Below are 10,462 nucleotides of genomic sequence, written 5' to 3'. Positions count from 1 at the left end.
GCATCATATAGGTTGCTCACCTAGTTGCATATTTAGACAACCTACTTTGATGCAAAGTTTAATTTGGTAAAGAAAAGCTAAAATTTGTTAGTTGCCTATTCACCCCCCCCCCCTCTAGTCAACTATATCGATCCTTTCAATTGGTATCAGAGCCTCGTCTCTTTATTAAGGACTTTGCCGTCCGAAGAGTATGATTGACACCGTAGACGGTAGGGGGGAGTACTCCGGTGTGAATCCGGGCTCATCTGCGGGTGATGGGGGAACCGCGGTGTCCCGTGAGGAATTCAATGTGTCTTTGAACACACTGAAAACCTCCATGACAATCGAGGTTGAAAGCATGTTTAATAAATTCTTAGAAGGACTTAAACTATCTACCTCACCGTTGAAAGTGGGTGATCCCACTGACAAGGTGACGGATGCTAACTCCGACAAGGGGGAAACTACTAGTGAAAAGGATCCTTCTACTAGTGGTAGAAATGGCACCGGCATCTTTGCCCATGTGGCACCTCCAGTTTATGGAGGATCGATTCCTTCTACTCATTTAAATCATGCCAGGCCTCCTCCTAAGATTGTGAAAAATGAGGAATTTGATTCTTGGGTGTATCGCTTCAAGCGTCATTTAAATCATGTGAATACTAACCTTTGGAGAATCATTGAAGAAGGTTTTCATCCACATGACCGAAGCAACCTCACCCCTAGAGAAGCCGTGGACCATCAATTCAATGAGAATGCTCTCTTCATCATTCAAGATGTAGTTCTTCCCGAAGATCTCCCTCATCTTCGACCCTTCACCATGGCCAAATACGCATGGCATTGCATTGTTTCCCTCTATAAGGGAAGTGCAAGTATTCAACGCTCCAATTATGAAGTGGTGTAAGATGAAGCCGGTGAGTTTGCAATGAAAGTAGATGAAGAACCTCGTGAGCTCTTCCGAAGAGTCACCAAACTTGCGGTCTCACTCTGAGATCATGGGAGCAAGGACACGGATGACAATTGGATCAAGCGCAAGTTTCTTAAAGCAATGATGCCTTACCACAAGGCCTTGTCCTCCGTCATCTGTCAAAGACCGGACTTCCACTCCTTGACCTCAAATGAAGTGTTGGATGAGTTTGTGGCAATGAGGATCTTGGACAAGACCGCCAACAATGCGGTGTTGCGCTCACAAAGGGTAAAGAAGCCCAACATTGCCTTGAAGGCCAAGGTTATTATGGAAGAAGAGGAAGAAGAGGAAGATGAGGAGAGCAACCCCTAAGATACAAAATATGATTATCATGAACACATGGCTCTTGCTTCAAGGAAATTTTGGAGCAAGAAGAACACAAGGCCCAACTTCAACAAGAACAACTCAAGTGGGTTCAAGGGCAAGCAACGTGTGAGAACATGTTATAATTGTGGCAATGTGAGCCATTTTGTTGTAGATTGTCCTTACGAGAAGCGGGAAGACAATGGTGGCAAGATCATCCGAAAGGACAAAGCCAAGTCCTTCCCCAAAAAGAAGAACTTCACCAAAAAGACTCCTACTCGAGGGTTGGTGGTTCAAGAAGAATACCATGAGGATGACGATGATGAAGACGATAATGAAGCCATGGCCATGGCCTCTGTTGCCATTGCCACAACTCCACGGGTGTCCCTCTTCGACTCACCCAATGAGAACATCACCGCCAAGTGTCTCATGGCTAAAGCCACTAACAAGGTAACCCCCAACATCAAAACCACCATCATTACTAATCCCTCCTTGAAGGATGGCATTGATGAAAGTGAGGGGTCTAATGAGGAAGTGAATGAATTTGAGTCTTTTATGAGTAAGCTCAAGGGAAAATCCAAGAAGCACTTTGTTGCTCTCTTGGAACAACTTGGTGAAGCCAATGACATGATCGAGGCTCACGAAGAAACCATCTCTAAGATGGAAGGTCATAGTCGTGACTATGCCGATGAGACATCGGATCTCTCTAATGCCCTTGAGGAAGAGTGTGGGCATCGTTTTGCTCTTGAGGAGTCACACAACGATGACCATGCTAAGTTAAAGAAAGATCTTGAGCATGCTATTGTTCGAGAAGGCTAAACTTGGTGTTGACCATGCTAGACTCAAGGAGGAGTTTGATTTACTTGACAAGGCCCACAAGGTCTTGAAGGGTGCTCATGCTAGCCTCAAGGAGTCTCATGCTCAACTCCAAGTTAAGCTAACCAAAGAAAAGTCCACCTTTCCTCATATGGTATTAATTGATAATGCAAATGCACCTAACCCGTGTTGTGAGCATGTGCATCTTGTGGAGGAGAATGCCAAGTTGAAGGAGCAACTTGAGAAAGGCCTTGTGACATTCATACAAGGTGAGAAGAACCTCAATGACCTTTTGAGCAATCAAAAGGAAGTTGTGGCCAAGGAGGGAGTTGGGTTCGCACCCAAGTCCAAGAACAAGAAGAAGAACGACAAGACCAAACGACCTCCTCCTCTCAAGCAAACTTTTGTGAAAGAGGGAGAGGGTTCTCCTAAGGAGAAGAAGAACAATGTGAAGGGTGGTGATGTCAAAAGGGGCAAAACCACCTCCTCCAACAAAGCCGGCGACTTTAACCCTTCTTATGTGTTGTGCCGTGCTAGTGATGGGCATGTTTATGCTAAATTTGTTGGTTCTCCTTATGAGTACATTGAATGGTCTATTTGGGTTCCTAAGACCCTTGTTACTAACATCAAAGGACCCATTACTAAATGGGTACCTAAAACCAAGCATTGATCTCTTGTAGGTGTTTGCTTCCGGGTGGGGGATCATGGTTGCTCGATAGTGGAGCAACAAATCATATGACCGGGAGCAAGGACTTGGTGGTGGACGTGCAAAAGATCCCTTCTATGCCCACCAATGTCGAGTGGGGTGATGCCTCATCTTCTAAGGTATTGGGTCTTGACAAGGTTGTCATTTCTCATGATCTAACGATCGAGAAAGTCATGCTTGTTGAGTCCCTTGCGTACAATTTACTTTCCGTTCGTCAACTTGCACTCATGGGCTTTGCCACTTTCTTTGATATTGATACCGTGGCCCTCTTGTGGAGCAAGACTCTTAAAGTAGCCTTTGTTGGGCATGTCGAGAACGGTCTCTATGTGATTAACTTTTCAGAGCGACCCACTAAGACCGCGACATGCCTAATGGCTAAAGTTGATGTGGGATGGCTTTGAGCGCCGTTTAGCCCACGTCAATATGAGATCTTTGCAAAGTCTTCTCAAGGGGGACCATGTCCGTGGACTAACAAATGTTAGTTTTGCCAAAGATCGTGCTTGCAGTGCCTGTATCGAAGGAAAGCTTCATGAGAAGGCTCACCCTCCCACGACTATCATCTACTTGAAGAGACCCTTGGAGCTCCTTCACATGGATCTCTTTGGGCCTCCATCCTTTAATAGTCTTGGGGTAGAAAGTATTGCTTGGTGATTGTGGATGATTATTCAAGATACACTTGGGTATATTTCTTCAAGAGGAAGAGTGAAACTCAACAAACCGTCATCGACTTTGCAAATGAAGCTCAATGTCAACATGATGCAAAGATCTTGACAATAAGAAGTGACAATGGCACCGAGTTCAAGAACTACACCTTGGATGAGTTTCTTAGTGATGAGGGGATCAAGCATTAATATGTTGCACCATATACCCCTCAACAAAATGGTGTCGCAGAGAGGAAGAACCGGACGTTGATGGATGCGGCAAGGACCATGATGGCGGAGTTCAAGTCTCCATACAACTTTTGGGCTGAAGCCATCAACACAGCATGTCATGCATCCAATTGGCTCTATCTCCACAAAGGCTTGAACAAGACTCCTTATGAAATACTTACAGGTAACAAGCCCAACCTCAAGTACTTCCGGGTGTTCGGGTGTAAGTGTTTCATTCTCAAGAAAGGTGTTCGCTTGTCTAAATTTGAGGCTAGAGCTTATGAGGGCATATTTGTTGGTTATGCTACAAACTCTCATGCTTACCGTGTCCTCAACAAGTCCACCGGACTCATTGAGGAGACGTGTAACGTGGAGTTTGACGAAAATAACGGCTCCCAAGTGGAGCAAAGTGGTACTTGTGATGTAGGTGATGAAATTCCTCCCCAGGCCATAAGAAGAATGGGTGTGGGTCATATCCTACCCATTGAGGAACCCCTTGTGGCCGAAGGAGAAGGACAATGCTCCACTCAAGTGGAGCCATCACCAACCCAAGACCCACATGCTTCCGAAGAACAAAGTGAAGGCCCTCAACCTCGTGAACAAGACCAAGGGGAAGATCAACCTCAAGATGGTGGTGAACCACCAAATGATGCCCAAGGTCAAGTTCTCCCCCTCGAGCAAGTTTAAGATCAAGAGCAACCTCAAGATCTAGAAAAAGCTCAAGACGGCGCTCAAGATAATCAAGTTAATCCTCCTCCTTCCACATCCGAGGAGGAATTAGAGCGTCGTGCCGCGAATATTGCTTCCAAGCTCACCACCCAAGGTCATATCATGGAGAACATGGTTGGAAGCCTAAGAAAGGGGGTAAGCACTCGTAGACAATTAGCAAACTATTGTGAACATCACGCGTTTGTCTCTTGTGTTGAACCCCAAAAGGTCTATGAGGCTCTCGAAGATTCGGATTGGCTCAATGCCATGCATGAAGAACTCAACAACTTCAAGTACAACAAGGTACGGAGATTGGTGCCAAGGCCGTCGGGGAACCACAACGTCATTGGAACCAAGTGGATTTTCAAGAACAAGCAAGATGCTCATGGGAACATCATTCGCAACAAGGCAAGATTGGTAGCACAAGGCTACTCCCAAGTCGAGGGTATCGACTACGGTGAAATGTTTGCTCCCATTGCTCGCCTTGAATCCATTCGTTTATTGATTGCTTATGCTTCCCATCACAACTTTAAGTTACAACAAATGGATGTAAAGAGTGCTTTTCTTATGGTCCTATTAATGAGTTGGTTTATGTCAAGCAATCCCCCCCCCGGGTTCGAGGATCCCTACTTTCCCGATCATGTGTATCAACTCGATAAGGCACTCTATGGCCTTAAGCAAGCCCCATGTGCGTGGTATGACCACCTTACCGAGTTGTTGCAAGATCATGGATTTGAGGTTGGGCAAATTGATCCCACTCTTTTTACTAAGAAGGTCAAAGGGGAGTTGTTTGTATGCCAACTATATGTTGATGATATTATCTTTGGTTCCCCTAACAAAGCTTTCAATGAGGAATTTGCCGCTCTCATGACCTCTAAGTTCAAGATGTCTTTGATGGGAGAGTTGAAGTTCTTCCTTGGTTTCGATATCAAGCAAAGAAGAGAAGGTACCTTCATCAACCAAGCCAAATACACCCAAGACATGCTAAAAAGATTCAAGCTAAGTGATGTCAAGCCGGCTTCTACTCCAATGCCTACCAAGTGCCAACTTGACATTGATCCCAATGGTAAAGCAGTGGATCAAAAGGTATATCACTCCATGATTGGCTTCTTGCTTTACCTTTGTGCATCTAGACCGGATATCATGTTGAGTGTGGGAATATGTGCACGGTTTCAAGCCACACCGAAGGAAAGCTACTATGTGGCGGTCAAGCGAATCTTTCGATATTTGGCTCATACCCCAAACTATGGCTTATGGTACCCAAGAGGAGCAAACTTCAAGCTTGAAGGATATACGGATTCCGATTGGGCGGGAGACAAAGTGGATAGGAAGTCCACTTCCGGAGGGTGCCAATTTCATGGTTGCTCTTTGGTGAGTTGGTCTTCCAAAAAGCAAAGTTGTGTGTCTCTCTCGTCCTGCGAAGCGGAGTATGTGGTGGCCGGTAGTTGTTGTGCACAACTCTTATGGATGAGGCAAACTTTAAAGGAGTACGGTGTCATTTGTGACAAAGTGCCTCTTTGGTGTGACAATGAAAGTGCCATCAAGATTTCTCTCAACCCGGTGCAACATTTCAAGACGAAGCATATTGAGATTCGGTATCACTTCATCCGGGATCACATTAGGCGAGGGGAGATCGAGCTCAAGTATGTCAACACTCATGATAACCTTGCAGATATTTTCACGAAGCCCTTGGATGAAGCAAGATTTCGTGAGTTAAGGCATGAGCTAAATATCATTGATTAGAGCAATGTTTCTTGAACCCATGCACAACCCACCACATTCAACTTGTTGTCTAGTTTAGGTGTGGGCATGGACACATAGGGGGAGTGTTGTTCTCTCAATGAACTCTCCCTCATGCATAAATTGATCAAGTCTTCCACATTAACCATTTTTGATGGTACTTGTGCTTCAAGGACGAGTTTTGGTCATGGGCCCAAGGTTAAAATCTTCGCGGCGTCATACCTATTGACTCAAACATAGGTGGCCTCGGCCACCGCCCTCTCTTGAAGAGGTGTTTCTTGTCCCCATGCTAGTGTGTTTGTTGCTGAGTTCTTTTTCCTCCTCTTCTTGCCGTTGGTTTTCTCTCTTTTTGAGCAAAGCCGTTGTTTTCTAGTTGCTTTGGCTTGCTGGGCGGTACTACCGCTAGTGGTGCACGGTACTACCGCTTATAAGCGGTACTACCGCCCACCAGCGCGGTACTACCACTGCGGGGCGGGACCAGGGGGTTATATTGGGGTAGGGGAAGGTTTCTTCTCCCCCATACCCATTCGCTCCGCCCCCTCGTTCCTGTTCGTCTCTCCAGCAACGCCTCGCCGCGGGAGGGCTCCGGCGGGCCTTCTTGTCTGGGCCGTCCCTCTCCATTTCCTTCGGTGGAGTCGATCCCCACCTTGTCCTCTTGCCATGGATGTCGGTATTGCCCCCGTTCCTCCTCTCTTTTTGTCTAGATTTCAGATCTAGTGTCTTAGGGGCAATAGTGGTTGCATCTCTCGATTTTTGGCTAAATCTAGGCTTGAGTAGGTTGGAGAAGGCAACTAGACTATTTGGATTAGTGTTTGGTAGGAGTATTTTTGAATTTGGTAGGCCAGTAGTGCCGGATCTGACCTCGGCAGTAGGGAACCGCCGTTTCCCCGTTTTGAGCGGTACTGCCGCTTCCAGGTCGCGATACTACCACTGGCTGCCCAGTTCCATCATGTTCCTACCATTCCCTGATCTCTTTTGTTGTGTGTGTTGGCTTATGCTCGTTCTTTCTGGTTGTTTCGTGTGTTCGTGTGTTTGGTTCCAGGTGATGAACATCATGAGCAGCAAGCTCGCCGTGTCAACCCCGGTCGTGCAACGTCGAAGCGCTACCGCACATCTGAGTCAGCAGGAGGTTCCTCTAGTGCTCCACCTCCACCTCAACTCAAGAAGAAGTCTGCCATCAAGCCGAAGCCAAAGGGCAAAACTGTGCCTCAAATGAATGCCAAGGAGTTCTGGGCAAGGCGTCGCTGCAACCCCTATGTGGAAGACCAAGAACCCACTTTGGTCAACCATCCGTTCTGGAACCGCTTTCAGTTTGCCATCTTCTTTGATGTGATCAAGGCCAAGAAGAATCTCTATGTTGATGTGCGCTCCATCGACACGGACTTTATGGAGAAGGATCCTGAGTACTTTGGTGAAGCCCTTTAGATGTGCTCTCAGCTGAACATTCTCAGAATCATGAAGTTCAACAAGGACTTTGATGCAGATATAGTGGCTCAATTCTACGTCACTGTCCATCTAGGGACTAATGAGCACAGGACTCTGACTTGGATGACAAATGGCAAGTTGCTTTCAGTCAAGTGGAAGGCCTTCATGGAGTTACTTGGGGTGGAAGATCACGGGCTTGAGACTCCTGTCAGCTTTCACCCTCACCGCAATGCAACCTCCACTCACAAGCAAGCCCTCTGGCCCTACTACACTCTGAAGATCAACCCCGACACTAGAAGGAAACCTATGAGCTGCCTGCCTTTCTGGACGTTCTTCACCGTGTCTTCCGTGAGACTCTCTTCCCTCCCTATCGGGAATCTAGATATGGTTCACTCCTATCTCGTGGACATGCTTCTTTTCTGCCAGCATGAGAAGGAAGCAAACACCGGCGAGTCCCTGGACATCTCTCATGTTATGTGGTCTAAGCTCTTATCTGCTATCTCTGAGCGCAAGTGACGATCTATGGACCGTTCATCATGTTGCTCATTGAGAAGGCCTGGGATCAGGTCTATCCCAAGGTTATGCTGGAGACTGGAGAGTTGGTGTCTCATGAGATCAAGCGTTTGAGGAAGAAGGACAACTGGGGCACCCCGGTCCCTAAAACTGGGGGTACATCTTTTGCTGCTGCCATGGAGACCGAGGAGGAGGCTGAGGCTGATGATGACGCTGGCTATGTGCCTTCTGGGGCAGAGCCCTCTTGGGCAAAGAAGCTCAAGCTCAAGATGAAGAAGCTTTTCTGCATGGAGTCTCATGGTCAGTACATGACTCATGTGGCTGAGAAGAAGGCCAAAGGACATCGCAAGGAGCTCTTGCGTCAGTTGGGTGCGACCGTTAACAGTAGATCTAAGGACTAGATAACTGAGGAGGAGGAGTGGATTCAGCAGCACTGCCCGTGGTCAGATTCAGACGCCAAGCAGTTTCCGACCGACGACAGCGGTGCCGACGATCCCGCTGGGATATGATGTTCGAGTCCCTCGCTTGCTATCACCTGGAGCCGTAGCAACACTCCTTCCCTTTTTGGTGTCTCGATGCCAAAGGGGGAGAGAGTTTAGGGATTTGTGTCGTTGTCTGATTTGCGAGTGTGTCTTTGTGGTGTCGTTGTGTTTTCTCACCGTTTTCTTTGTTTGGATTTGTGCCAGTGAGACTTAAGTTCCAGACATATGGTGTGAGATATATGCTACCTTATCTCTTTATTATCATTATCTATGTCTATCTAGTCCTTCGGTATCTTATGAGTTGCATGCTTATCCTGTTATATACTATGCTCTCATATATCCTGCTTAGGTTGTTGGTCTCTAAAATGTAGGGGGAGCGTTGATCCTAGTATGTGCGCCGTGCAGTCCAAAGCACTTATCTAGATAGCACACATCTAGGGGGAGCCCGTCTATATTTTAGAGTTGTGGGGTTTGCGCATGTCCTATGTCTTTTCCCGTTTGTGCAAATCCCGTATTGTCATCAATCCACCAAAAAGGGGGAGATTGTAAGGGCATATTTATCCCTAAGGTGTTTTGGTGATTGATGACAATGCTTTTGCGGACTAATCGTGTGCGTTGAGCTTTTCAGATATTCATCCTTTGGCACGAGACGATTCCCTCCCCTCGGTGTTTTATTCAAACGATGCAGCTCCTTCGTTTCTATGTTGGTGGACTAGTTTCATAGGAGTCATTGTACTATCAAGAGGGGATCCGCTTTGGTAAGGCTAGGATGGAATTAACACGTACACATCCTTATCGCACCCGCTGAACCTTTCCGCTTCAATGGAGAACTCATTCCCCTTCTTGTTTGCTTTGTCTGGTCCCAGCGGTAGTACCGCGGGCCACAACGGTAGTACCGCCCAAGTGCAACAAGCTGTAGTACCGCTCCTCAGCGGTAGTACCGCTTGGAGCCTTCCGCCGTAGTACCGCTGCGGCTCCGTGCTCCTACCGCCTTGACTCGAGGCCCCTTTTTCTCGTGTCGGGTTTTGCGGCACTAGCTGCGGCAGTACAGGCGTTAGTACCGCTCCTAAGCGGTAGTACCGCCCTTACCACCGCGGTAGTACCGCTCAGGGTCTAGGACCTCGCTCCCCTCCTTTGCGCGGCAGTACCGCTAGGTGGGACGGTAGTACCGCTGGCTCAGCGGTAGTACCGCCCACCCCAGCGGTAGTACCGCTCTCTGCGGGGCTGCTTGGGGGGTAACGGTTGGATTGTTCCCCCCCGGGGGTCTTCTTTCCCAAAGTTGACCTACCTCTTCCCCCAAAAGCTCCATTGTTGCTCCAAACTCCATTTTCGCCCGATCTCTCTCCCTAACCAATCAAACTTGTTGATTTGCTCGGGATAGGTTGAGAAGGCCCCGATCTACACTTGCACCAAGAGAAATTTGATTTCCCCCACTAATCCCTAGCGGATCTTGTTACTCTTGGGTGTTCGAGCACCCTAGATGGTTGAGGTCACCGCGGAGCCATAGTCCATTATGGTGAAGCTTCGTGGTGTCGTTGGGAGCCTCCAATTAAGTTGTGGAGATAGCCCCAACCTTGTTTGTAAAGGTTCGGTCGCCGCCTTCAAGGGAACCAATAGTGGAATCATGGCATCTCGCATTGTGTGAGGGCGTGAGGAGAATACGGTGGCCCTAGTGGCTTCTTGGGGAGCATTGTGCCTCCACACCGCTCTAACGGAGACGTACTTCCCCTCAAAAGGAAGGAACTTCGGTAACACATCCTCGTCTCCATGGTTCCACTCTTGGTTATCTCGTGCCTTTACTTGTGCAAGCTTACTTGTATTGTATTCCTTGCTTGCGTGTGTACTTATTGTTGTTGCATCATATAGGTTGCTCACCTAGTTGCATATTTAGACAACCTACTTTAATGCAAAGTTTAATTTGGTAAAGAAAAGCTAAAAATTGTTAGTTGCCTATTCACCC

Source organism: Triticum dicoccoides, chromosome 2B (genome assembly GCF_002162155.2).
Source record: "Triticum dicoccoides isolate Atlit2015 ecotype Zavitan chromosome 2B, WEW_v2.0, whole genome shotgun sequence".
In the NCBI taxonomy this organism is placed as follows: Eukaryota; Viridiplantae; Streptophyta; class Magnoliopsida; order Poales; family Poaceae; genus Triticum; species Triticum dicoccoides.
Note: the sequence above shows the minus strand (reverse complement) of the source record.